This window comes from Felis catus, chromosome F2 (assembly GCF_018350175.1).
Source record: "Felis catus isolate Fca126 chromosome F2, F.catus_Fca126_mat1.0, whole genome shotgun sequence".
Classification (NCBI taxonomy): Eukaryota; Metazoa; Chordata; class Mammalia; order Carnivora; family Felidae; genus Felis; species Felis catus.
In genome coordinates this window covers 21,078,340-21,105,917 of record NC_058385.1, presented here as the reverse complement: position 1 = coordinate 21,105,917, position 27,578 = coordinate 21,078,340, and the positions used below count along the sequence as shown (strand labels likewise).

Below are 27,578 nucleotides of genomic sequence, written 5' to 3'. Positions count from 1 at the left end.
GAGGTCAAATAAAATGGATGTAGAGGAGGTGGTTTTAGAGCATATGCCTTATCAGGAATTAAGACTGAGATTCGTTGTTAAGTATGTATTTCAGTACAAACACAATTTCACGGTTGTCCATTCCACTTGCCCTGTACTAAGGCACTGTAAAGAGTACAAAGAATAAGTGGCAATGTTTACCTTCAGGCACTCTATAATTTAATTAGACAATGAAAATCACATGCATGGCGGCTAAATAACAGGACAGAACAGTATTTGGTTATGTGCTAGGATCTCTAGCTTTTCCAAAGCCAAGTATGAATCACTTTCTATTCTTACCCAATCTTCTTTCCCATAATTTTTCCTCTTAATGATGTGTTTGTACAAGAGACAATACCCATGTATAATTCTTCTAAAGTTTTTTCCACTTGTTTGTATATAAATAAATATAACAACAGCAAGAACAAAGCAATTATCCTAATAGATTGGACACAGCAAGAAACCAAACTTGGGTTCACATTTCTCCATGTTTGTGGTAAATCCCATGTAGTCTTGCTTCACAGAGAAACAGACCTCAATTAGGGGCCATGTTCTTTCTCAGGACCGAAAAGTCATCTTCATAGCATTTATACAAAGTTAGATATGAGAATGAGTCAAGAGAATCAACCACAACTTGAAGATTTGCCAGATCAGAGAACTAGATTGATGATTCAGTCATGTGGCTGTTCCTCCACTGAATCATAGTTGCAATTTGACTCCTATGAACCTCAATTTTGCCATCTACCAGATGGGTAAAATGACACCTAATGAATCATTCCAGAGGTTACAGATTAGAGAGAAGGGACAATACGCATCCATGCTGAGAGTGGGTTAGGTCCCTGATTTGAAAATAATCATAGTCGAAATGGGGTGGCCACTTGGGGCGCCTGGGTGGCTCAGTCGGTTGAGCATCCGACTTGGGCTCAGGTCATGGTCTCACGGTTCATGAGGTCGAGCCCCGTGAGTTCGAGCCCCGCGTCGGGCTCGGTGCTGACAGCTCAGAGCCTGGAGCCTGTTTCAGATTCTGTGTCTCCCTCTCTCTCTGCCCCTCCCCTGCTCACACTGTCTCTCTTTCTCAACATAAATAAACATTAAAAAAGTAATTTAAAAAAAAGAAATGGGGTGGCCACACGGAGCAGACGTATATGCATGGAAGGGGCACAGCTGCCTGTAGTGCTATCCATATGAAAGCCTTGAGAATCCCAGCCTCCCTGCTCCACTATCCTTTCGGACTCAGGGTCCAGGAAGAAACTGTGCTAATAGTCTACACACTTGCATTTCAGGAGATGCTGATAGTCCCTCACACTTAATGGCCATTCAATAAGTAGTGATAACAATATTCTTTATTACGAGATAATAAGTTCTCGGGTTTTATTTCAGAAATACCAAATGATTCTAAAGCAAAACACCCACTTTTCCAGAAGCTACGTGAGCTGGAGGGGTACATGTAGGCGAACAAGTCACAAAACAGTTTCTTCTCTGGTGTCATTCTCTCTTCTGCGGTCCAGTTTTCCAGCTAACAGTCTGGAGTCCCTGCTGGATAGCTTCAAGGAACTCGCACGCCACCCCTCCTAACTCCCACATGGCTCGCTTCCTACTACTGCTTCTCCTACTACCGGCATTAAGTAATAGCCTCAGACTGCATCTGAGGCAACTACCTCTCCCAAACGGCCAAACTCTCAAGCTCTCCATGCCCCAAGGCGTGTACTACATCAAAGCCACATCCTGCAATCTCAAGGGCTCAGGATGTACCCCCCACCACCACCACACACACCAGTGTCTCCCTACTGAAGTGCAAAGAATTCCTTTTCTGAGGGCCCTTGACTGTGAGCCAGCACGCGATCAATCCCCACCCCAGAGCTGGGCCCTGCACACAAGCTGCTCAGCTGTGTGCAGAGACCTCGCTTCCTCCTACGCTCTGCTACCGGTTCACAAAATGGTGCCACGTTACACTACTGCCTCAGCCATTTTGGTGAAAAGGTGAAAAAATCTCTCTTACTGGCTTCTCTTCGAATCTCATACATGGGATCTGGCCCAATCCCCAAGAAAAATAAGGACACGTGGGAGACAAAGATGAGCAACACTCACGCAAAACGCCCCCCCTCGTCCATACAGGTCTTTGTTCCTCAACCTCTTCTCTGCTTTAGGATGACTGTTCCTAAGGATGACTCACTCCTTCTCAGGAGGCTCCTTGGACTTTTTTCAAACAGTCCCCAGACAAGCACATGACAAGCCAATTAGATATGCTGGGCTCTCAGAGAGTATATAGCTGGGGTTTAAGCGGAGGCCCTTGCTCTAGCCATAAGCTAAAGATTTATAACTCACAGTTTTGATGAATTACTTTCATGTAAAACACAGTGTTTGGAAATGGGAAAGAATTCTATTTTCCTAAAACTCTACTTATTCCTTCTCCTCACGTCTAGAAAGTATACACACACCAAGTCATACACCTAAATTTAGCCTCCTTCTCTTCTCATCGCCCTCACCAAAATTAAAATGTATGATATTAAGACCTTTGTCTCAGAAATTCCATTATTCTATAAACGTGCTAAGTTAAATATTCTTGCCTACAGAATTTTTGCTTACATTTCCCCATGAACAAAGCTTTCTGTTAGTCAGTGGATAAAATATACTGGTTGTATTTGTGTGAATAATATAACCCATCAAGAAAAGTTAATTAATACATGCTAATTTATGTTAATTATTAACTTCAAGGAAAATTCTTGACAACACACTAAATTATTCTTCAGGTTGCCATGTAACTTTCATACTTCAGAAGGCTGTTGGCAAGACATAAGGAATGAAGTCAGAATCTTGCAACGGCGAGAGAGGGTACTCCGACTTGTTTTAAGTCTAATGAGAAAAATTACATCGAAGTTAAATTTAAAGCATAATATTACAATATAATTTTCCTGCATACACAAATTTTAAAAAGGAGCAGTCCTACAGGGATTTAAGACTAGTCTTTAACAATCTTAGTTGGTTTCTAGGAGTGGCTTCATTAATCACTACTTCACTCAGATAATTTCTTTTTCATGCTGCTCCAGCAAATGCTCCCGTTGTCTTTAATCTTTCCCAGCATCTTCCATGATTGCTCCAGCTAGTACTTATCTCTGAGGCTGTTTTCTTACCCCTCCTGTCAGACACAAAGGAGCACACCAACTGAGTGATCCCAACAGCTGAAAGAAATACCTGGCAAGAAAGCACGGGTGAGACAAGAGTGGAAACACCGTCGAGAACAATGGAGAAATACTCTTTGGAAGAGATTTAACATACGCTCTGAGAGCTCCACTACACTGGGAACAGACAAAAATCTATGTATATGGCATGTGTGTGTGAGAAAGATTTCAAATAAATGACCCCTAGAGGCGTAATGCACATTCTGCTATGGCTCCGACAATATTTCCCAATTTGACTCACTCTCTGTGAGTTTTGCCATGAATTTTGACTCTTCTCAACTCACATTTTCAAGTTTTTCTTCTCACCCATAGGACTGGAGTCAGACAGTTAGATTTTTGCTTAGTCAAAATCATTTGAGTCATTTCTAAAGTAATTAGCATCTTCCAGGTCTACTAGAGTCTATTTTATTGTCAAAAAAATAATTTAAGTAAAAACCCACCCTACTTATTAATTTGGTTTTTTACATATCAGTATATATCAAAGAGAAACAAAATGTCAATGATACTTTTGGCATCTCATAATTAGATGCTTTACTGTGAGACAGTGATCCTGAGAAACAAAGAAAAATGATTATCCAAGAGGGGAAGAAGCTACGAAAGGACCTTACATAATGGCTACATTGAATGGCCAAAAGAAGTAGAGGGACTTAAGTTTTCTAGAGTCACATACAAGTGACCTAAAGTCAACAGCAATTCTTTGTTGCCACTCGAGGTGTTCATGTTTCAGAGATGAAATAACATACCGCTGCTGGATATCTGGTCTCCGGAATATCAAAAATGCCCAGGGTTTCTGGGTCCCTATTTCAGGCACCTCTCCTCTCAAGGCACAAGGAATTTTGCAAGTCTGACCAAGCCCTGAGGTCTTTTAGACCTCTGTAAAGACCTTGTAAACAAGCGTGAAGTTTTATAATATTCTTTCAAATGTCTAATTACAAAGAAGAACAAATACTGCCTCCTACTTTTAACCCAGAAGTGGAAAGTTTCAAGCACAGCTACTCCAGACTGCCTTCCCAAGCATGGGGTGCCTCGTATTAAGTCTTGGATTCTTCTATTTCCTCTGACCAAAATAGAAACAAAAGAAACCCTTTGTCTTCTTGTTATGCATTACTTCCTATAATCAGTGTCTGGTGTTCCATTCAACCACATAAGTGTCAGGGCACCAGAAGAACAATGAATTTTCCATGAATGATCCCAATTTGACTGCTTTTCTCCCGGGTTCTGAGTTCAACGATCCACATCACTTCGTCATCCAGATCTCAAGAGTGCTAATGCACAGAACCTCCTCAATATGTTTTCTACTCTAAATGGCTAACTCTGAAATACCTTGAAAAGTTGGGAGGCAGAGACACTTTATCAAAGTTGTTCAACATCAGCTCCTTTCAAAAAGACATTTATTTAATCAGTGTGGTGCTCCAGGAAGAAAGCAATGGCATAAATTCCAGGGCTTTGCACCAGGAGGCCCATTTGTCATATCTCACATCACAAATGACCTTGGGTTTAGACTTTGACTCGATTCCCCAAATGAAGATTTCCACAGAGTCATTGCACTGTATGTGTAAAAGGTGGATTTGTTAAATGTACACACTTAAAATACACTGGAAGCTTCCTGTAATCCTATTTGGAAGTCTATTTTAATATACTGGGAAGAAAGCACTTAGCGTGTATTAAATCACTTCATCTTCACAGCCATCCTGAGGTAAGGACTACTATTATCCCCATCTTCAGATGAGTAAACTAAAGCACAGAGAGATTAAGTAACTCATCCAAAGTCACACAGCTAATAAAGGACGGACCTCAGTTTTTAACGTTTATTTATTTTTGAGACAGAGAGAGATGCAGCATGAACGGGGGAGGGTCAGAGAGAGGGAGACACAGAATCCGAAACAGGCTCCAGGCTCTGAGCCATCAGCACAGAGCCCGACGCGGGGCTTGAACTCACGAACTGCGAGATCATGACCTGAGCTGAAGTCGGACGCCTAACCGACTGAGCCACCCAGGTGCCCCGGACCTCAGTTTTTAACCTAAACTATCTAGATCAGAAGTCCATGCTCTAAACCACTATACTCCCCACTAAGGAAGTGGCTGTGAGAGGTCCTGACAACCACCTGTCCTCCGATGCTTCACCCTGGCCCCATGGCAAGGTATTCTCATGGCTCAGGCATTTCCCCTTGCTGGATGTGGCCGTGAGCCACGCGATGCTAATGACCCTACTCGAAAGACGGTTTGATTATTGCTGGGCCCTATTTCTAGATTTTAGCATAAGCTGTCTCAAAGCATCATCTGGACAAGAAAGATGGTCAACATACATAGCAGCCACCCCTTGATTCTGTGGCTCCGTTCTTTCTCCCCAAGAGAAAGGGGAGATGGGGGACAGCCCATCTCACCCAAATGCTAGGACATCAGATGGAGGCACTTTTTCTCATTGGCTTATTTTCTCCTCAGACCCAAAGAAGTTAGAGTCTAATTAGCATCAGTTCTACTGTTTTACCTTATTTAGGGAGATACATTAGAGTAAATACGTGGGAATTTAAAAATATGCTTGATAGATATTATCGACCCAGTACTAAATTATCTCCGATCTCTGATACATTTTAAGCCAAAACACACTTTCTAAACCCAAACATTTTCTGTCTTTTACTTCTTTCCCAAAGTGTGAAATTTGTAACTTGTTCTTTAGAAAATCACCAAACACAGGCTGACACTTGGTCTCCTTTTTCCTCATTTCCTCACGGCAAAATAATTGCAAACAGAACTTGAAGAAATCTTGTACGCATTGGGAACTTGGTCTTTCTTTTTGGTATCAGCTCATTCAGAGGTTATTCCCTCTGAGAAAAGCTAGTGTTTCTCTTGATACAAGCAATTCCAAATCGTTCCCTTTATCCGGACTATGACATTGTCATTGAATACAGTTTGGGACCACCATGTCAGCAAGTCGTTTTAAACCGTTTTTAACATATCCTGTGACTGATGAGGAGTCAAACTTCATATATCAAGCAGTATTAAAAATACAGCTATTTCCACTTGACATGTATCAAGAGATTTTTCTATGTTCATACCCTTTGACCAAATAATTCCACTGTGGGGACTCTATCCTAGGGAAATAACCTGAAATAACAGAAAAAAAAACTTTCTGCACAAAGACAGTAACCCAACTACCTAAACATCCTCCAAATATGGGAATGGCTAATAAACTATCCACTTAAAGGAACATTTTATAGCCCTTGAAATATAGTTATGAAAATTTTATGACATGGAATATTTTTTCTCATGTTAAATGAAAAAGTAAGACAAAAATTATAGGTACAAGTGAATCACCCTTATGTAAAAATCAGGAACCCTGCTGAGCAAAAAAATAATGAAACAAAACACCAACTCCCAGAGAAAGGGATTTGGAGCCCAGTCTTAAAGACTAGAAAGACTCCATCAAAAAGGAAAGAAATAAATGCAATAGTCCCAGGCCAAAGGGCTTTGGAAAAGCCTTTGGTCTTTCCCATTCTCTTATATAAGGTTGGACTCAATAAATACTTGTTAAGTCAATAAAGAGTGAGAGCATAGATGTTCACTATTACCTAGTATATTGCAGCATATGAAGTTGCCAATATCTAACCATTGTGACCAATAAAAATAGCAATTTCTTATGGCTCAGCCAAATACAGTCCATGAACCGCTACCACCATGTGTCACTCAAGATCGGGATGAAATAATCTGCACCTCCCAATAGTCCCTCCTTCCTTCTCTCTCTCTTACCCTCACTTTCACTTTCCCTCCCTTCCATCCCTTCGTGGTCAAATAATCAGCGTGAAGAAAATGCAAGTGGGTAATTGACATGATATTCCAAAAAAGTAAAAATACCTGTAGCTGACTTTTTCCCATGTTGCTGTCATCACGTAAATATATCTTAAGGCTTCAACAGGAGAAGTTTGTGATTTTTAAACTTTCTTTGTATATCATGTCATGAAATCCAGCAACAATAGTCACTAGATAATCAGTTGTTTCCAACACCTGGCCACCTAAAGAGAAACCTACCAGATGATTTAAGCGTTATAGTGATTTTTCTATTAAAATAACCAGTGATCCCTTTTCAATATCCTGAGATCAATTATTGGGGTCTTCCAATTTATTTCCTTTCATATACATAGTCTGTAAAATATTGAACGGAAGTTCCCTATTTTCCAAAGAAAACATTTTTATTTCTATCCCTTTTCTTCATCACAATTCCTTCCCCACTCCCAGGCAATTAATAAACAATAAACACCATAGGTAACCTAGCCAGGGATCAACATCAGGAGGCTTGGCATGGATTCAAAACAGTCAAGCAATATTTCTAATATTACAGGCAGCTCTTTGGCAAAAATCTAGGGACAAACATTTTCTGGCAAATAATCTACTTTTTCTTATTTCCTCTTCCTTTTTTAGTCCCTTTACTACAAAGAATAAATATATAACTGTATTTAAGCACTTTTGTAAAATTCTCACTTCCACCTTGGCCCTTTTCACAGGTACAGTTATTAAAATTAATATCCAGAAAAGGCTCCTCATCTCATTCACTATTTAATTCTTTATTTTATTTGTGTGTGTGTGTGTTCGTGTGTGTATGTGTGTAGAGATCATCTTTATTTTTTTATTTATTTAAATTTTAGTTAACGTATAGTGCATTACTGGTTTGGGGAGAAGAATTCAGTGATTCATCACCCACATGGAATACCCAGTGCTCAGCACAAGTGCCCTCTTTAGTATTCATCACCCATGTACCCCATCTCCCACCCACCTCCCTCCATCAACCCTCAGTATGCTCTCTATAGTTAAGAGTCTCTTGTGGTTTGTTTTCTTCTCTTCTCTCTTTTTTTTTAAAGTTTATTTATTTATTTTGAGAGACACAGAACGTGAGCAGGGCAGGGGCAGAAAGAGAGAGAGAGAATCCCAAGCAGGCACTGCGCTGTCAGCATAGAGCCTGAAGTGGGGCTCGATCTTATGAACCATGAGCTTATGATCTGAGCCTAAATCAAGAGTTGGAAGCTAAACCAACTGAGCCACCTAGGCTCCCTTTCTTCTCTTCACCCCACTATTCCCATATTTTCATCTGTTTTGTTTCTTAAATTCCGCATATGAGCAAAATCGTATGGTATTTGTCGTTCTCTGACTTATTTCGCTTAGCATAATACATTCTAGCTCCATCCACATTGTTTCAAATGGCAAGATTTCATTCTTTTTGATAGCTGAGTTATATATATATATATATATATATATATATATATATATATATATATATATATATCACATCTTCTTTACCCATTCATCAGTTGATGGACATTTGGGCTCTCTCCATAGTTTGGCTATTGTTGATAATGCAGCTATAAACATTGCAGCTATAAACCCCTTTAAATCTGTATTTTTGTATTCTTTGGGTAAATACCTAGAAGTGCAATTGTTGGATCACAGGGTAGTTCTATTTTTAATTTTTTGAGGAACCTCCATACTGTTCTCTAGAGTGACTGTACCAGCCTGCATTTCCACCAATGGTACAAGAGGGTTCCCTTTTCTCTGCATCCTTGTCAACACCTGTTGTTCCCTGTGTTGTTAATGTTAGCCATTACGACAGGTGTGAGGTGGTATCTCATCATGGTTTTAATTTGAATTTACCTGATGATGAACAATGTTGAACATCTTTTCATGTGTCTGTTAGCCATCTGGATGTCTTCTTTGGAAAGGGTCTATTCATGTCTTCTGCCCAGAAATGAACTGAATTATTTGTGTTTTAGGTGTTGGGTTTGAGAAGTTCTTTATAGATTTTGGATACCAACCCTTTACCAGAAATGTCATTTGCAAACATCTTCTCCCATTCTGCAGGCTGTCTTTTAGTTTTGTTGATTGTTTCCCTTTACTGTGCAGAAGCTTTTTCTTTTGATGAGGTACTGATAGTTCATGGTTCCTTGTTTTCCTTGCCTTCAGTGACAAGTCTAGTAAGAAGCTGCCACAGCCGAGGTCAAAGAGGTTTCTGTCTGTGGCCTCTTCTAGGATTTTGATGGTTTCCTGTCACAATTAGATGTTTCATCTATTTTGAGTTTATTTTTGTGTATGGTGTAAGAAAGTGGTCCAGGTTCGTTCTGCATTTTTTTGTCTAGTCTTCCCGACACTATTTGTTGAAAAGATTGTCTTTTTTTCCATTGGATATTCTTTCTTGCTTTGTCAAACATTAGTTGATCATATAGTTATGGGTACCTTTCTGGGTTTTCTTTTCTGTTCCATTGATCTAGTGTCTGTTTTTGTGCCAGTACCATACTGTCTTGATGACTACAGCTTTGTAATAGAGCTTGAAATCCGGAATCGTGATGCCTCCAGTTTTGTTCTTTTTCAAGGACTGCCTTGGCTACTTGGGGTCTTTTGTGGCTCCATACAGATTTTAAGATTATTTGTCTAGCTCTGTGAAGAACGCTGGTGGTATTTTGAAAGGGACTGCATTAAATGTGTATGTAGATGGCTTGGGGTAGTATAGACATGTTAACAATGTTTGTTCTTCTAATCCATGAGCATGGAATGTTTCTCCATTTCTTTGTGTCTTAATTTCTTTCATAAGTCTTCTATAGTTTTCAGAGGGTAAATGTTTTACCTCTTTAGTTAAGTTTACCTCTAGATATCTTATTGCTTTTGGTACAATTGTAAATGGGATTGATTCTTGATTTCTTTTTCTGCTGCTTCATTATTTTTGCTTCATATGCAACTGATTTCTTATATTGATTTTACATCCTGCAACTTTGCTGAAGTCATGTATTAGTTCTCGCAATTTTTGGTGGAGTCTTGTGGGTTTTCCACATAGAGTATTATGTCATCTGCAAATAATGAAAGTTTGACATTTTCCGTGCCGATTTGCATGCCCTTCATTTCTTTCTGTTGTCTGATTGCTGAGGCTAAGCCTTCCAGTATTGTGTTAAATAGTGGTGGTGAGAGAGGGTATCCTTGTCTCCTTCCTGACCACAGAGGAAGAGCTCTCAGTTTTTCCCCTTTGAGGATGATATTAGCTGGAGGTCTTTTGTATATGGCCTTTATGATGGTGAGGTATGTTCCATCCATCCTTGCTTTGTTGAGGGTTTTTATCAAGAATGATACCAAATTTGTCAAATGTTTTTTCTGCATCTATTGACAGGATCATATGGTTCTTTCCTTTTTTTTAATTAATGTGGTATGCCACGTTGATTGATTTGCAAATACTGAACAAGCCCTGCAGCCCAGGAATAAATTCCACTTGATCATAGTGAATAATTCTTTTAATATTCTGTTGAGTTTGACTTGCTAGTATCTTTTTGAGAATTCTTGTGTCCCGGTTCATCAGGGATATTGGCCTGTAATTCTTCTTTTTTTTGTGGGGTCTTTGTCTGGTTTGGGAATCAAGGTAATGCTGGGTTTATAGAATGAGTTTGGAAGTTTCCTTCCATTTCTTTCTTTTTTCTTTTCTTTTTTTTTTTTTTTTTTTTTTTTTTTTTTTTTTTGGACAGTTTGAGAGGAATAGGTATTAACTCTTCTCTAAATGTCTGGTGGAATTCCCCTGGGGAGCCATCTGGCCCAGGACTCTTGTTTGTTGGGAGATTTTTGATAATTGATTAAATTTCTTTGCTGGTGATGGGTCTGTTCAAATTTTCTATTTCTTCCTATTTCAATTTTGGTAGTTTGTGAGTTTCTAAAAATTTCTCCATTTCTTCCTGATTATCTAGTTTCTTGGCATATAATTTTTCATAGTATTCTCTAATAATTGTATTTCTGTGGTATTGGTTGTGATCTCTCCTCTTTCATTTGTGAGTTTATCTATTTGGATCCTTTATCTTTTCTTTTTGATAAGTCTAAGGGTTTATCCATTTTGTTTATTCTTTAAAGAACCAGCTCTTGGTTTCATTGATCTGTTCTAGTGGGGTTTTTTTGTTTCTGTATCATTGATTTCTGCTCTAATCTTTATTTCCCTTCTACTGTTGGCTTTAGGCTTTATTTATTGTTCCTTTTCTAGGTCCTTTAGGTGTAAGGTTAGATTATGTATTTGGGACCTTTCTTGTTTCTTGGGATAGGACTGCGTTGCAATATACTTTCCTCTTAGGAATGCCTTTGCTGAATTCCAAAGAGTTTGGACTGTCATGGTTTCATTTTCATTTGCTTCCATGTATTCTTTTATTTCTTTTTTAATTTCCTGATTGACCCATTCATTCTTTAGCATGTTCTTTAACCACCATGTATTTGAGGGCTTTTCAAATTTTTTCTTGTGGTTGACTTTAAGTTTCATAGCATTGTGATCCAAAATTACACATGGTATAATCTCGATCTTTTTGTACTTTTTGGGGGCCGATTTGTGACCCAGTATGTGATCTATTCTGGAGAATGTTCCATATGCACTCAAGAAGATTGTAAATTCTGCTGATTTAGGATGAAATGTTCTAAATATATCTGTTAAGTCCATCCAGTCTAGTGCATCATTCAAAGCCATTGTTTCCTTGTTGATTTTCTGCTTAATCTGTCCATTGTTGTAAGTGGGGTGCTAAAGTCCTGCACTATTATTGTGTTATTTTCAATGAGTTTCTTTATATTTGTTATTGATTTATATATCTGGGTGCTTTAAGTTGGAGGCATAAATATTTACAATTGTTAGATATTCCTGATGGATACATCCCTTAATTACAAAATAATGCCCTTCTTCATTTCTTATTACAGTCTCTGTTTTAAAATCTAGTTTTTCAGATGTAAGTATGGCTACTCCGGTTTTCCTTTGAAGTCCATTAGCATGATAGATGGTTCTCCGCCCCCTCACTTTCAATTTGCAGGTGTCTTTAGGTCTAAAATGAGTCTCTTGTAGGCAGCATATAGATGGATGTTTTCTTTTTTGTTTTTAATCCATTCTGATTCCCTATGTCTTTTAATTGGAGCATTTAGTCCATTTACATTCAGAGTGACTATTGAAAGATATGAATTTAGTGGCATTGTGCTACCTGTAGAGTTGGTGTTTCTGGTGATTTGATGACCTGATGATTTGGTCTTTTTTTTTTTTTCTCCACTCGAAGAAGGTTTTCTCTTGCAGGACTGGTTTAGTGCTCATGAACTCCTTTAGCTTTTGTTTGTCTGGGAAACTCTTTATCTCCCCTCCTATTCTGAATGACAGCCTTGCTGGATAAAGAATTCTTGGCTGCATGTTTTTCCCATGAAGCACATTGAGTATTTCCCATCACTCCCTTCTGGCCTAAGTTTCAGTGGACAGGTCTGCTACTACCCTTATGCGTCTACCCTTGGAGGTTAATGACCTTTTGTCCCTAGCTGCTTTCAGAATTCTCTTTTGTCTTTGTATTCTGCAAGTTTCACTGATATGTCTTGGTGTTGACATGTTTTGTTGATTTTGAGGGGAGTTCTCTGTGCCTCTTAGACTGGAATGCCTGTTTCCTTTCCCAGATTAGAGAAGTTCTCAGCTTTAGTTTGTTCAAATAAACCTTCTGCCCCTTTTCCCCACTCTTCTCCTAATATGGATATTGTTTTGCTTGATGGAATCACTGAATTCCCTAAGTCTCCCTTTGTAAGCTAATAGTTTTCTTTCCCTCTTCTTTTCAGCTTCATGATTTTCCATATTTTACCTTCTATATCACCTATTCTTTCCTCTCTTCTTCAGTCCCCATTGTGACTATATCCAGTCAGTTTTGCATCTCAGTTACAGAATTTTTTAATTTTTTATTTCAGCCTGACTAGGTCAAAGTCTTTGATCTCTGCAGCAGGGATTTCTCTGGTGTCATCTATGCTTCTTTCAAGCCCAGCTAGGAGTCTTATGCCTGTTGTTCTAAATTCTTGTTCAGATACATTGCTTATATCGATTTTGAGCAAGTCCGTGGCCATGATTTCTTCTTGACCTTTCTTTTGGGGAGAATTCCTGCATCTTGTCATTTTGCCTAAATTTCTGTCTTTTGCATGATTTCAAAGCTTGGTATGTTTCCTGCACCCAAGAGTATTACTATATTAAATAGGAGTCATACACTGTCTAGGGCCTGGCACTCCAGAAAGTGTTTCTGGTGTGTGCTGTGGGCACTCTGCTGTTGCCTATTGGCTGCCTTTTCCCACTGGTCAGTCCTCTGCAGAGCTCCTACTGGTTTGCAGTGGGGAGTTTTGGGACCTTTAACTCAGTGTGCTTTCAGCTGTTTGTTAAAATAATCCTGGAAAAAAAGAAAAAAGAAAAGAAAAGCCTGATTCAAAAGGAGAGAGAGAGAGAGAGAGAGAGAGAGAGAGAAGGAAAAGTAATGAAAAACAATAAAAATAAAAAGACAATCAAAAAACTATAAGCCTGATTCCAAAGGGGAAAAAGGGGAAAAAAGAAAGAAAAAGAAACAAAAAAGAAGACTGATCCAAAAAAACAAAAAAGAGAAATGAAAAACAAAAACAAAACAAAAACAAAACAAAACAAAAAACCCAACCTATCAAACAAAAAAACTATGAGCCTGATTCCAAAAGAAGAAAAGAAGAAAGAAAAAAAAAGTAAGCTTGGTTCTATTTCCACCAGAACTGCAGGTGACACTTTGAGGTACTTTATTTTCAGTGTACTCGGTGCATGTGGGATGTTGCCCCTGTACTGGCCTTCTGGAGGAGGGGTCTGCTGTGTTGACTCAGTCTTGCTCCAGTAAATAAGCAGTAGCCAGGCACAAAGGGGTGGGATTTGGTGCCAGTGGTCTGTCTCCACTGGGGGCTGCTATGTTGCTCTCTGAAGTCCCACCGCGTTGGTGTTGGGGCGGGGGTGGGGGGAGTTGCACCACCCCAACCTCTCACCCCCAGACCTGGGATCGCACACCTCCTCTGCTGTTCAGGAAGCCCTCGCTGAATAGCAAGAGTAGTCGGCACAATTCGCCTATGTGGTTTGGTTTTGTCTGGTTTTGTTGTGTTTTTGTTTTTGTTTTTGTTTTTGTTTTGGGGGTGTTTTTTTTTTGTTTTTTTGTTTTTTGTTTTTTTTTTTACTTTGACACACAGCTGGGATTCAAAATTCAACATCTTAAAAAAACCTGGCACCACGCAGACCCGCCCCCCTCCTCCAGAGTAGAGCTGTGTCTGAAATCCTGTGTCCCAGGAAAACAGTCCCACGCCTGCACAGTGTGTGGAATTTATGGTGTAGCACCGCTAAAAAGCAGCAGCAAGGTTTATGCCTCTGCATACACTTCTGTCCTCTGACAATGAGTAGCCTTTTGCTGGCACCTACAGGGACTTTTGTCCTTGGAGAGCCAATATACCTCTTCCAAAAGCATTCCAGGAAGGGAAATGTTCTCCCCCAGTGCACCCTGAGATCACTACACCATGCTATGTCCACTGGGGCCAGCTTCCTCCTTCTCCCCAGGAGGATACACCGCAGTTCCACCTCTGGAGAAAGTCACACACTTCCAAAACCTCAGAGTTTGAGTTCCAAATGCTGTTTGCAAAAATAAATCTGTAACACTCAGAACTTTTTGCTCCCCAGTCCATGGTCCAGAGAGTTTTTCCTCTTCTGCAAACCCGATGCTACATTCTCTCAACCCTTCTTTCTCTCTCCCTTTTGTATCTCCATGGAAAGGGTTCCCTCCCCTCCATGGCACCACCATTTTTCTCTCCCCCAATTCACTTTTCACACCTCGCATCTGCACCCACACTGCCTACCTCCAACCATGGAGATCCTTCTGCCAGTCCACAGATCAATTTCCTGGGTGATGTAACCTCAATACAGTGGTGTTTAGGCGATGAGGAAAGCCCAGGGTCACCATGTAAATGTCTCTCTCATTCACTTTTTAAAATTGGAAGTGAGCTGCTCTCTCTCTCTCTTGCTCTCTCAAAGAAAGAAAGAAAGAAAGAAAGAAAGAAAGAAAGAAAGAGGAAGAGAAAGAGGAAGAGGAAGAGAAATAAAGGAAAGGAGAGGAAAGGTTTAAAATAAAGAAATAAATAGGAAGTGAGATCATCGCCTGATGATTTGTCACTGTAAAGTCACCAACTCAAAATGTCTTACTCCATAATTCATTTTATAGCAAGAGGATTCACTAAATCTTGTCCAATGTTTTTCAAAAGGAATTTATTCAAACCTAGTGAGAGGCATTTTCTCAGCAATTAGGTATCTACATTTTATTATTAATTTGATGATATTAAATACATGACTTACAAAATCACTGGAAATCTTTTGAGATGTGCACTGGAACAGGACTCATGATTCCCAAGGGCTGGTTCCCACATTTTACCACAGGGACTCTCTAGCCCTCCAAATGCATAAAATAAAAGCATCTTGTTACATGCGTACTAAGTTTGCTTCTGCTTCACCCTGTAGTCATTTGGCATATTTGAACTTCAGTTTCCTAACCATAAAGTGAAAATTATAATAAAACCAAATGAATTCTGGAGCACCTAGGTGGCTCAGCAGTTGAGCATCCAACTTTGGCTCAGGTCATGATCTTATAGTTCATGAGTTCAAGCCCCACATTGGGCTCACTGCTGTCCGTGCAGACCCTGCTTCGGATCCTCTGTCCCCTTCTCTCTCTGCCCCTCCTAGCTTACACACTCTCTCAAAAATAAAATAAACATTTTTAAAACATGAATCCTAAGTTGACTTCTAAAAATATTACTATAATTACATTGTCATCCAGGGGTATTATTATTTTTGTTGTAATGGTTTTCTTTCTTTTTTTTTAAATTTTAGTTAGCTAACATACAGTGTAATATTGGCTTCAGGAGTAGAATTCAGTGATTATCCAGGGCTCTCATGAATGCATAGCAATCTACAAGTTCCAAAAGATATGACAGAACGTCAGAGGTTAAGAATAGAATCAGAAAAAGTCACCTCTTGGAACTGACACTAAAATAAGACAAAACAGATACAATTCATCATCAGTCTAGTAACTTATATTATGAGGTAGTTTTCCTATGTGGTGTTCCCAGGGTTATCAGTAACACAACTAATGCAATGAAAGATGGGATCTCATCTGACAGTTGGAGAAAATTACATATCACCACAAGTTTGAACTATCTGGTGGTTAGAAAAAGTTCAGAATCATTGTGCTTACAGTACCATCCAAGGAAGAGGATGCTCCAATTATGAAAGCCAGCGACAGATATGTAGAAAGATAAATTTGGGTTCCACTAACATTTATTGAACACCAGTACACCATCCATTATGATTAGATCTCTCATGTGTGAGCTCATTTAGTTCTCACAAAACTCTATGTGATAATATTATCCCAATATTACAGTATCCCAGTATCCCAGGGACTGGCCCAAATCACCTACCTAGAGTTTGACACCTCTGACCTCAAATCCCAATGTTTCTGCATTCTATTATGTTTAGTCTTCAGTGAATGGAACAAAGCAAGTTTTTTTCTAACTACCCTAGACATGGAGAAAAGTAATGGATTTCCCTTTGTCCTAAGTTCCTGCTTATAAACAACTTAATATGTTCTTCGGTTTGGAGCAATCGCAAATGATACTCCCTGTGCACCTATTTGTATTTTTCAAACTTCTGCCTCTATGGTTTCATATTATTTTGTCCACGTAGATTACACGATTTGAAAATTTGTAGTTTTGGGTGACCAAAGAAGTTATATTAAGTAATGTGCGCTCTGCTAGAAAATCTAAGTTTTACCCAAAGAGCCGAAAACAGCAAGTGCTCACAGTAATATTAGGAGGTCATATAAATTACTAATACAGCTATGATGCTAATATGCAATTAATTTAAGTAAGCAGTTAGACACTTATGTTTACTGCTACTGGGCCCTTAATTTTGGCTACCACATTGTATCTTGTCAAAGTTGGTCAAATAATGGATGGGTGTATTCAAATCAGAAAGTGACAGGTGCCTCTACTAATGGTATATGCTACAGCAACCATGCGTCAAAATGCCTAGGACTTCAACATCAGAATGCCTCAGCAACACAGAATCACTTACAAGTTTGACCAAAAGAAATGAAACTCACTATGCTTATTAACATCTTACCTTAAATCCAGAACACATAAGACAAGTGAGATTTGCAGAAATACCTGCTACAGCTTATGAGCCCTTTTTAGGTAATTTTAGACACCTACACATCAAGTAGAAAACCAGTATGCTAGCAAACTTTCTGTTTAAGGTTAATACATTGGTATCCTGTTCAAAAGTCATTATCCTGGTTTATAGGTCAGTTGTGTGCATTTAATTAGCACCTGTTAGTTCTTTACGGTATACGTTGATGGTTTAACTTTGACAGGCTCTCTCTAGATAATTCTCTGTGAGCAGTGATAGCAATGTTTTAATATATTCATATAAAAACCATTTTTCAATATTCTATGACTCAGCATTCTTCCAGTTATTTATGCTGAAAAGTAGAATCCCTGAAAATAATGGAAAACTATCCAGTTGCCCAACAATGAGGAATTGTTTAAAATATAGTACATTGTTCAACAAATAATTAAGGGCTACTATGTGCTAGGTGATAAAGACTGAGTAGTGAACAAGACATATGGTCATTACATTTATAGAGTTGGAAAGATGTATGCTCCAGCCACTATTACTGCATAACAAGCTACTCCAGTATTTTGTGGCTTAAAATAGCAACTCTTTTATTATGCTTACAGATTCTGTGAGTGAGAAATTTGGACAGAGCATGAAGAAATGGTGTAACCCTTCTCCACAATGTCTGGGGCTTCAGCTGGGAAGACTTGAAAGCTAGAGGTGATGACTCTACCACAGGAGGATGGAATTGCCTAGGGCTCCCTCATTCACGTGCCTGGGCCTGAATGAATCAAACACTAGAACAGTCAACCAGAGCACCTACATGTAGCTTCTCCGTGTGATTTGGCTTCCCCCCAGCATGGTGGCCTCAAAATAATCAGACCTCTTACGTATCATCTCAGGGCTCCAAGCCTGAGTGTTCCAGCAAGTGACGTCACTTTTCATGACTATACCTTGGAAGTCCTACTGTAATCTGTGAGCCAAAGCAGTCATAGACCTACCCGTATTCAAGAAAAGAGGAATTAGAGTCTCCTCTTGATGTGAGGAATAGCAAAGTCTCATTGTGGAAAAACAGGTGAGATGGGAGGAAAACACAATGTGCTACAAGGTAGTAGTATGCTACTATTAATAGTTCTGAAATTATTTTTAATGATGGATAACATTTGTTGAGTACTTTTTCTGAGTTCCAGGGACTATTTATTCCAAGACTTTAAATACATGGACTCACTTAACCTTCAAAGTAGTCCTGGGAGGTAATATTATCATTGCTTTCTAACAAATCAAGAATCACTACACAGAGAAATTACATAACTGGGGCAAGTTTGCACTTGTGGTGGGGGAGTTTGGATTTGAACCCACACAGTCTGGTTCCCTCATTTGTAATGGTTATTAGTAGCCACAATAATCCTAAGAAATAATATTATAGGTTATTTTTCTAGCTGTTTCTCTTTGCTTATTGATATTTCTAAAATGGGAGGAGGCTTTCCTGTAGGTTTCTACATGCAGTGTTTCCCAAAGTGGATAGATCTGAAGAATCATCTGACATAACTGTTAAAAAGACAGATTTGGATCCCCACTCCAGACCTGCTGACTTAGGTCTTCAGGGAAGTGGCCTAGGCAATTGTATTTTTGTAAACACTTATAAAAGCAAAGTTAGGAATAACTACTACATGGTATATTAATAGTTGGAGTTCTCACAAATTTGTTTGACTTTTCTTTTTCCTTCTCTTTGCTGCAGCTGTCAGGAACCACTCAAAAGAAACCACTCAACCGTATAACGAGTGATTTTATGTAATGAGGAAGTACTTGCCTCTTCAAGGCTGGTAAACATTTGATAGCTGAACGAGTTCCTGGCAGCCTTAAAACATAATTTAGCATCTTGCAGTTGTAGTAACTTCAGTAGTGTTTTCAGATGAGGCAGGATACATGGGGGGTGGGAGATGGTGGGGTGGGGGTGGTATCTTTTGGAAAAGACAATGTAGCAGAACGGGGAGGCAAATATCAGTGAACTCTACAGGCCAAAGGAAGCAAATACTCACTATGAATTTACTACTTAAAAAAAAATAACTTTAAATAGGACCTAATATCCAGAGTTATGATGAAAAAAATCAGTTAGAAATGTGAATTGGCTGTGCGATTTCATTTTCTAAACATTTTATAACATTTTTTTAATATTAAAATGTAAAATCTGTAACATTTTTATTCGGGTTGGAAAAAAATGTGAAAGGAATTCAACGACCCCCCTCAAGGATATCATTTATCTTAAAATTGTCTTATTTGGAAGAAGCATTTGGATATCCATCACTAAGTATATTCAATTCAATATAATCTAAATAGCATCTCATCTGGGAGAATTTGCTATATGCCAAGGACTGTGCATCACCTCATTCAGTCCTTACAACTCTCATATGAGCGTTCTTCATCGTCTTACAGGTGAGGGCACTGACTATAGTCATTTGCCCAAAACTTCACAGCTAAGGCATTTCAGAACTCAAGTATGAACCCAGCACAGCATTAAAAAACTGAATGATACAAAGTGATCTTCATACTAGTAAAGGCCACGTACTCATTATGTTCTTCACATTCATATACATAATATTTAATAGCAGAGGAATTTAAATTCAAAATACATTCAAAATGTATCGTATTCAGGTAGGTAGATATTCTGCCTATGCACAAGCGATTTAGAGACACTATTAAAAAAATTACTAAAAATCATACAACATCATCAAAAAGACAAGAGATAAATGCTGGAAAATGTAGAGAAAAGGGAACCCTTGTGCACTGTCAATGGGGTTGTATGTTGGTGCGGCCACCGTAGAAAACAGTGTGGGGTGTCCTCAAAAAAAATTAAAACTAAGTGCAGAGTTGGGGGCGGGGGTGGGCTCAGTCAGTTAAGCATCCAGCTCTTGACTTCAGATCAGGTCATGATCTCACAGTTCATGGGTTTGAGCCCCACATTGGGCTCTACACTGGTAGTGCAGAACCTCCTTAGGATTGTCTCTCTCCCCGTCTCTCTCTGCCCCTGCCCCACTCATGTGCGTGCTCTCTCTCTCTGTCACTCTCTCTTGCAAAATAAATAAAAAGTAAAAAAATAAAATAAGATAAAACTAGAAATGCCATATGCTCCAGCAATTCCACTTCCGGGAATATATCCAAAGGAAATGAAAACATTAACTCAAAAATGTATCTGCACCGCCATGTTCACATAGGCTGTGTGAACATAACAGTGCAGATACACACACACACACACACACACACACACACACACACACACACACACAATGGAATACTACTCAGCCATAAAAAACCAAGGCAATCCTATCACTTGTGACAACATGGATAAACTCTGAAGGTATTATGCTAAGTGAAATAAGTCAAACAGAGAAAGACAAATACTGTATAATCTCACTTATATGTGGAACATAAAAAAAAAATCATAGAAAAAGAAATCAGACTTGTGGTTAACAGAGCCAGAAGGTGGGAAGAGAGGGAATTGGAGGAAAGTGGTCAAAAAACATAAACTTTCAGACATAAGATAAATAAGCACTAGAGATGTAATGTAAAACATGATGACTATAGCTAACACTGCTGTACTATATACAGGGAAATTCTTAAGAGAGTAAATCCTAAGAGTTATCATTGCAAGGAAATTTTTTTTCCTTTTTTTTTTCTTTTCTTTTTATTGTATCTATATGAGAAGACTGATGCTAGCTAAACCTATTGTGGTAATTTCACAATATATGTAAACCAAACCATGTTCTATGACTTAAACTATCAAAGAGAAGAAGTTGCTATTTTATCAAGAAAGTAGGCATAGTCTTAATATCAGGCAATCATTATAACATTTTTCATTAAATTAGGGAAATGAGGACTTCATCCAAAGAGAGCTAAGATTTAACCTACAAGGTCATTCTAAAGCATAAGCTTCAAAAACAATGTTATAACAAGGCTTCGATACATTTAGAATCCAAAATCTTTAAAAAGTTACTTGGGGATCATTAAAATATTTGCTTGAGTTCTCTTTCCTCTCCATCTCCAACCACTTATACAAAGATCAGATGTTTAAATTGCCTCTTTGCCTTTACTGTGCATTCCCATATTATTCTTAGACTACATTTTCAAGTAGACTGATCATCAGATTCCCAAATTTGGAAAAATGAACCACCAGCTTAGTCTAAATCCTGAGCAACCAAATGCTGTAGGTTGAAGATTTCCAAAGTTTCATCTGTTCATACTTCCTGAGATCACACCATGGGGCAGTGAAAGTGCTAGAACAGACCCTGAACTTGAAGGCCACTTTCCCTACATTTTGAAGCAAATTCTCTTGAGTGTTCGTTTCCTCAACTTTGAATTGATGATATTCCCTGCCCCACTCAGCAGTCGTGCAACCCAGTGAATATGAAACAACACACACTGTGAACTGGAGAGGACTCTATGGAGGTAGGAGATTATTACTGTACTACAGAAACAAAATCCTCTCTTTCCCCAGAAAAGCCCAGGAAACCCAAGCTGGTTTACTCATTTTTCTTCATCAGTCTATTAAGAAGGCATCGCTACTCAAGATGCCATGCACACGGCCTGTCCTGCCAACATTTTTAAGTCTGCAGAACAAATATAAATGGATACGTGGAGGGATTCCTGGCCTCAATCCTATATAAATACAAATGCATTTTATTCATGATGATTTATATATAACCAAAACATCCCACACATTTCCTTATAAGAAGGGTTAATTGTAGGTGATTAAAGATACACAAATGATCAAGTCGTCTACATCACTCTACTCTGGGGTTGAAGAGAGCTCCACAAAGTCACATTTGGCAATGTTGATTTAACACCTCATAAAAAATTCAGCTCTTTAGAAGAGCACTCTGGTCTTCAGGCTGGGGACATAGTGAGAAGAGTTTTGTCATTTAGCCAACTTTTTTGAAATCTAAAAGCTTGTCCAGAGCATGATACAACAGACTTTTAAATGTTCAAAGCGAGCTGTGAGTACTCTGTCAGTGCACCAAGATGACTAGTGACTTTTGTCAGCAAAATACGTTTTCGTTCCATAGTTTTTATATGTTTTACGGGAGAATGGGGTCATGTTTTCAATTGCCGGGTTTCCTTAAATAAAACTTTTCAAATGTGCCTACCCGAAAGTAGAAAAATAATTTTAGGATGTCTTCCCTCTATTGGCAATCTTATTTTTTCAAAACAGTTTTCTATTATTAAGTTAGACAACTCTGAAACATCATTTCTGTCCAGAGAGACTCTAGAACACGGTATTACGTTAAGAACTTATACCCTCCACTTGGGATTACACACTTTGGCAAGCCAGAAAACTGAGAGTTTCATTATGTTAATAAGTAAATAAAACCCACATTGAACATAGTTGGTAATCTGTTAATGTCTTCAAAATTAATTTCCTTCAGTACACTTCCAAAGACTACATGAACCAAAAAGCAGCTGAAATGTTTGTTCCGTTAAATCTTATATCTGGCTCTTGAGGAATTAGAGCAATAGTAAATATATCAAAGTAACTGAATATTTTCCATTAGAAACCTGATTTCCTTTAAAGAAATATTTTTGCATTTCCTAATCCTTGGAACCAAAGACCGAATTTTATCCTAGCCTCTAACACCATAAGAACCTATTCCTCCTGCTCACCAAACAGCTCATCTGGTGACCTGCAGACCAACAGATCTGGTGGGGAGGACTTAGTAAGGAGGCGCCCTAGTCAGCATGGCCAGAGGATCATGGATTAATGGAAATCTTGAAGGTTATGGTTGCCTAGAGACAAGGTTGATGCTTTAATACTGTCATAAATACTTCAAATTCTTCCCTTTCCCTCTCTTCTTTCTCTCTTAACTCTTGAATATATCCTTAGTTGCTGCAAACATAAAGAGCTCTAGTCCTAGCTCTATGAATCATTAACTGCATAGGGTTACATAAGTTAACTTCCCTGATACTTAGATGCTTTGTCTGTAAACAGAGAGACATAGGTCTTCCCACCTCTGACATCCATAGCTATCTCAAGGAGCTCCAAATTCAAGAACTACTTACCCGAGATCTTCTAAATGGTGCTTTGTTAAGACCATCCTTCCCCAAAATATATTCATGTCATAAAGTATTGAATATTCAGGAATCTCCACTGGAATAAGAAAATCATGGGAATCAAATAAGAATTTAAAATGTTGATGAATGACGCATAAAGATGACCTCTCCTTGATTACCTTAAGAACCACACTCTCTGGGGCGCCTGGGTGGCGCAGTCGGTTAAGCGTCCGACTTCAGCCAGGTCACGATCTCGCGGTCCGTGAGTTCGAGCCCCGCGTTGCGCTCTGAGCTGATGGCTCAGAGCCTGGGGCCTGTTTCCGATTCTGTGTCTCCCTCTCTCTCTGCCCCTCCCCCATTCATGCTCTGTCTCTCTCTGTCCCAAAAAAAATAAATAAACATTGAAAAAAAAAATTAAAAAAAAAAAAAAAAAAAAGAACCACACTCTCAATTCTACTAATCCCAATAACTGGGAGAAAAAAAAAAGTTACCAATGTCTTAGGTGGAGCCATATAAAATTGCCAGTATTTAACCAATTTGATGTACAATAATGATTTTAATAATGCAAAACCCCAAACGTAAGAATATTCAGATTAAATATCAAATTTTGAGCTAATAAATTAGACTTCCCCTACTAAGTAAATTAAGTTTCTAAATGGTTTTTAAACAAAAAATAGTATTAAAAAGACATTTTCAATGTTGTGACATGCTTCTTTCATTTCTGGTTCTAGTAAGAGCAACAGCGACAATTTTGAGTGGTTCTTTTTTGATGGAATTTCCTGTATTTTACTATCACTGATACGAAATCACGGGGAGATTCTTAAATTTCAGGTAGGTCACATTCCACAGAACAGGCAGACTTTCACAACACTCAAACTACCCCCACCAAAAGGGAGAGGCAGATCACACGTTGAACAATAAATATAGTTAAAAAAAGAAAAAGAGAAAAACTTCTCTGCTAATGGCAAAACAGGTTAAGGAAACACTGCTTATGTAATTAAGTATTTATTTGGTGCTCAGAAAGAGGCAATTTGCTGTGTACAGGCAAATAACTCCAACATGTTTGCCAATTTCATTCTCTGTGCTAATAGCACACTGTCCTCCCACTTCTGCATTCACAGAACACATTGTGCATGCTTCCTTCCATTGTAACACTTGTCACACAGTAACTTGCTTCCTTCTGTCCCCTCTCTTGGGTTGGAGGGCAGCTATTTTGTAGCCTTTGCCCAATGCCTGACACATAGTAGGTGCTCAGTAATTGTTGAAAAGTCTCAATTATTACCATAGAAATAGAATTGGAAAACACGGATTTCAAAAAGCTTTTAGAAACAGACACAAGACTTGGAAAGCCCTTGAAAGTAGGGAATAAGGGACAGGGAAAAGCCAAGGATAAGTCAGATTTCCAGTTTGGTAAGGCATAAGTTTGAGGATAGTTTGGAGGCAGGGACACAGTTTGGACAAATTAAGTTTGAAATATTGGTAGGCCAACCAGAAGAAAAATAACTAGCAAGGAGATGGAAAAATAGGTCTGGTGCTTGGAAGAGAAGTCAAGACTGCACAGATTAGATTTTTGGCATCTCCCAAGCAGCAGTCACTGTTGAGTGCATGGATAGAAATGAGATCACCCGGGAGGAAAGCAGAGGACGAGAAGAGGAGAGGGCTAAGGACAAGAACTTAAGGCAATGCATGTGCTGAGTGAGTGAACCAGACCGGAGAGGTAGGAGAAACTCAGAAGGCATAGAAGGACATAGCATAATGAATGTGAAGGCTGACTTGGGGAGCGAGATCAAACAAGATGAAGAAGGCAGGCAACACAAAAGAATCAAGTGAAGACAGAGTTAACTTACAAGAGACGACTCACAATGTTTAAAGGACTTATTTCAGTAGAAGAGAGCAAGCAGGTATATTGCAGTTGAATAAGAAATGAACATGAGTTTCAGAAGTCAAGCTTAAAAGTAAGGACATTTGGATGTGAACAGACCAACAAGAGGCTTTCTTCCATAAGGGAAACTTGCATTTGTTTGTGAGGTTAATGAGAAGAAGATAACAGAGGACGATGAAGTCTTTCACTTTGATTTTGAATGTCTAGGTCAATTTTTCACAGTATCTTATATGGTGCTTTATTGAATGCATAAAAAAGACAGCTTTTAATTCAGAACAATTTTTAAAACATGCTTAAGAACATTTATAAAGAAACACTCAAATGTAGGTTGTCTTAGTTTAAGGTATGATGAGTGTTGAAAGGATGAAAATTTCATAGACTAAGTTTAGTTCATTGGTGAAGTTTTTGGTCTAGCAATAATCAATTATGTAGCTATCATTCACCAGTGAACTGGGAGTTAGTCCTTTGATAGCTCTTGTCTATTTTATTTACTTTATTAATGTTTATTTATTTTGAGAGAGATAAAGAGAGAGAGAGAGAGAGAGAGAGAACCTCAAGCAGGCTCCACGCTATCAGCACTAGCCGACAATGGGCTCAGGGCTCCACCCCAGGAACCATGAGATCATGACCTGAGCAGAAATCAAGAGTCAGACACTTAACCAACTGAGCCACCCCGGCACCCCTTGTCTGTTTTGGAGCTAATCAGCAAGCTAGGGGATTTCCTCTCTAGACAGTGCCTGTGTTGAGGGTAGTGGTTAATACAGGAGCTCTGGAATCAACAACCTGCCTGTGTGACCTTGGGGCAAATTGATTAAGGCCTCTTTGCTTCAATTTCCTTGTGAATAGAATAGGGCTATTAAAAAGTACCTACTTCAAAGGACTATTATGAAGACTGAATAAGTTAATACCTATAAAAATGTTAGAACACTAGTGGAGAGGTAGAAAATGCTCAATAAAAATTAGCTATTGTTTTCCATACATTTCGATACACACACAGAAATTTGATTTTTAGAATAATCCTCTTGGTTTCCACTCTCTCCTATTTGTACAAGCCACCTTAGTGAAAATGATATTTGTTGACAGAGGTGACACTACTGAATTAATTCAACACAGTTCATGGACTTTAAATTATTCTTCCAGGGGCAATAAAGAATTTTCTGTGAGCCCCATCCTCTCTCAAGTGGTCCTCCTTTTGAACATGGCCATTGTTGGGAAATCAAGAAGCTAGGCAGTGTTAGCCTTCAAAACAACCGGGGCCATATGGGAACTGAACCTTGGCCTCATTAGCGCCGTATTTCCAACCAGCTCAGTTAACTAAGCCGGGCATGCAGCACCTTGCAGGTTTTGAACTCTCTGAAAAATGCCAATTCGTCAAATCACTGCAAAAGGGTGTTAAGAACTACGGAAGGTAAGCATTGTTTCCACCAGTCCAGGAATTAGACCAAGGCAAGTCCTGAGAAACCTAGTCCTGACTTAAAACTTTATCTTGGGTTTATACTGGCGCATGGTTTAGTATTCAGTAAATGCCCTCTGGGTTGACTGATCGCTGGAGCTAAATTCCTAAGCATGTATAATAAAAATAGTAACCTGCCTAAAGATCAAAATAACAGTAAGTAGAAGGTATGTCAGTATTTTATATGACTTTGCCTGACCAGTTAAGAACCAGGTGCTCAGAGCTTTAACTATTACTCTATATACGGTTCAGGACAGGTTTTTATATATGCTTCCCCGAAGGTAAAGCACTTAGCCTTCTGAGTTCAACTTTATAGCCCCTTTCTGCTTTCACCTTAATGGATAACATCCGTCCACAAATTTGTAACGTCAGTGAGTTCTAATAACGACTGGTGAGAATTCCGTTCCTATTCGAAGGTTAAGACATTTTAAACTTCATTTCAGAGTGTGGTTTAATTTAAAAGTTAATCAACCTCAACCTTAGAGATTTAACAAAAACGTTAAAAAAAAAAATAGCCCTGAGATCAACCTGTGTTCTTCTAAAGACTCTCAGGGAAAGTGAAGAGGTTGATCTCTTTATTGGATCCAGCACGGAAAGGCGGCCCCTCAGCCGACCTGCAGGTGTGAACCTCCAGCAGCCGCATCAGGGAGGAAAGTTTCTCAGGCAGCCTCCTGCATGGCTTGTGAAGGAATAAAGACCAAAATCCTGAACGTTTTGGTCTTCCTGACACCAATAGATCAACCCTTTCAGTAAACACTAGATTTCCCTACGGTTCCAGGTCAGGCTTTTTTTCCTGCTTTGACTCCTGAACAAAGACGCTGGTGAATGATTTCCAAGTATTTCACTAAAGGTCTACAAAGCTCAGGCTCTCTTGACCAATCAGATTCTTCCATATTTGTCCCATCCATAAATTATTTATTGACAGCACCTGGAGGTATAGAGCGTCACTGAAAAAGGCGGCATTTCTCACTTGGATCTAACGTAGGGAAAAAATCCCGATAGAGATACAGATGTAAAAGTAGAGATAGATATATATACATATACATATATACAAATATATAATATAAA

The 27,578-nt window shown here is 38.8% G+C and overlaps 1 long non-coding RNA gene across 2 annotated transcripts in view; it reads right to left on the bottom strand.

Annotated features, from left to right (window-relative positions):
- The window catches only part of LOC111558555, a 90,161-nt gene that overhangs the window by 19,468 nt on the left and 43,115 nt on the right, over nt 1-27,578 (bottom strand). For both annotated transcript variants that reach the window (XR_006592507.1, XR_006592509.1), the window contains exon 3: nt 23,185-23,272. This is a non-coding gene — a long non-coding RNA (uncharacterized LOC111558555). The remainder of the gene's footprint in view (nt 1-23,184; nt 23,273-27,578) is intronic.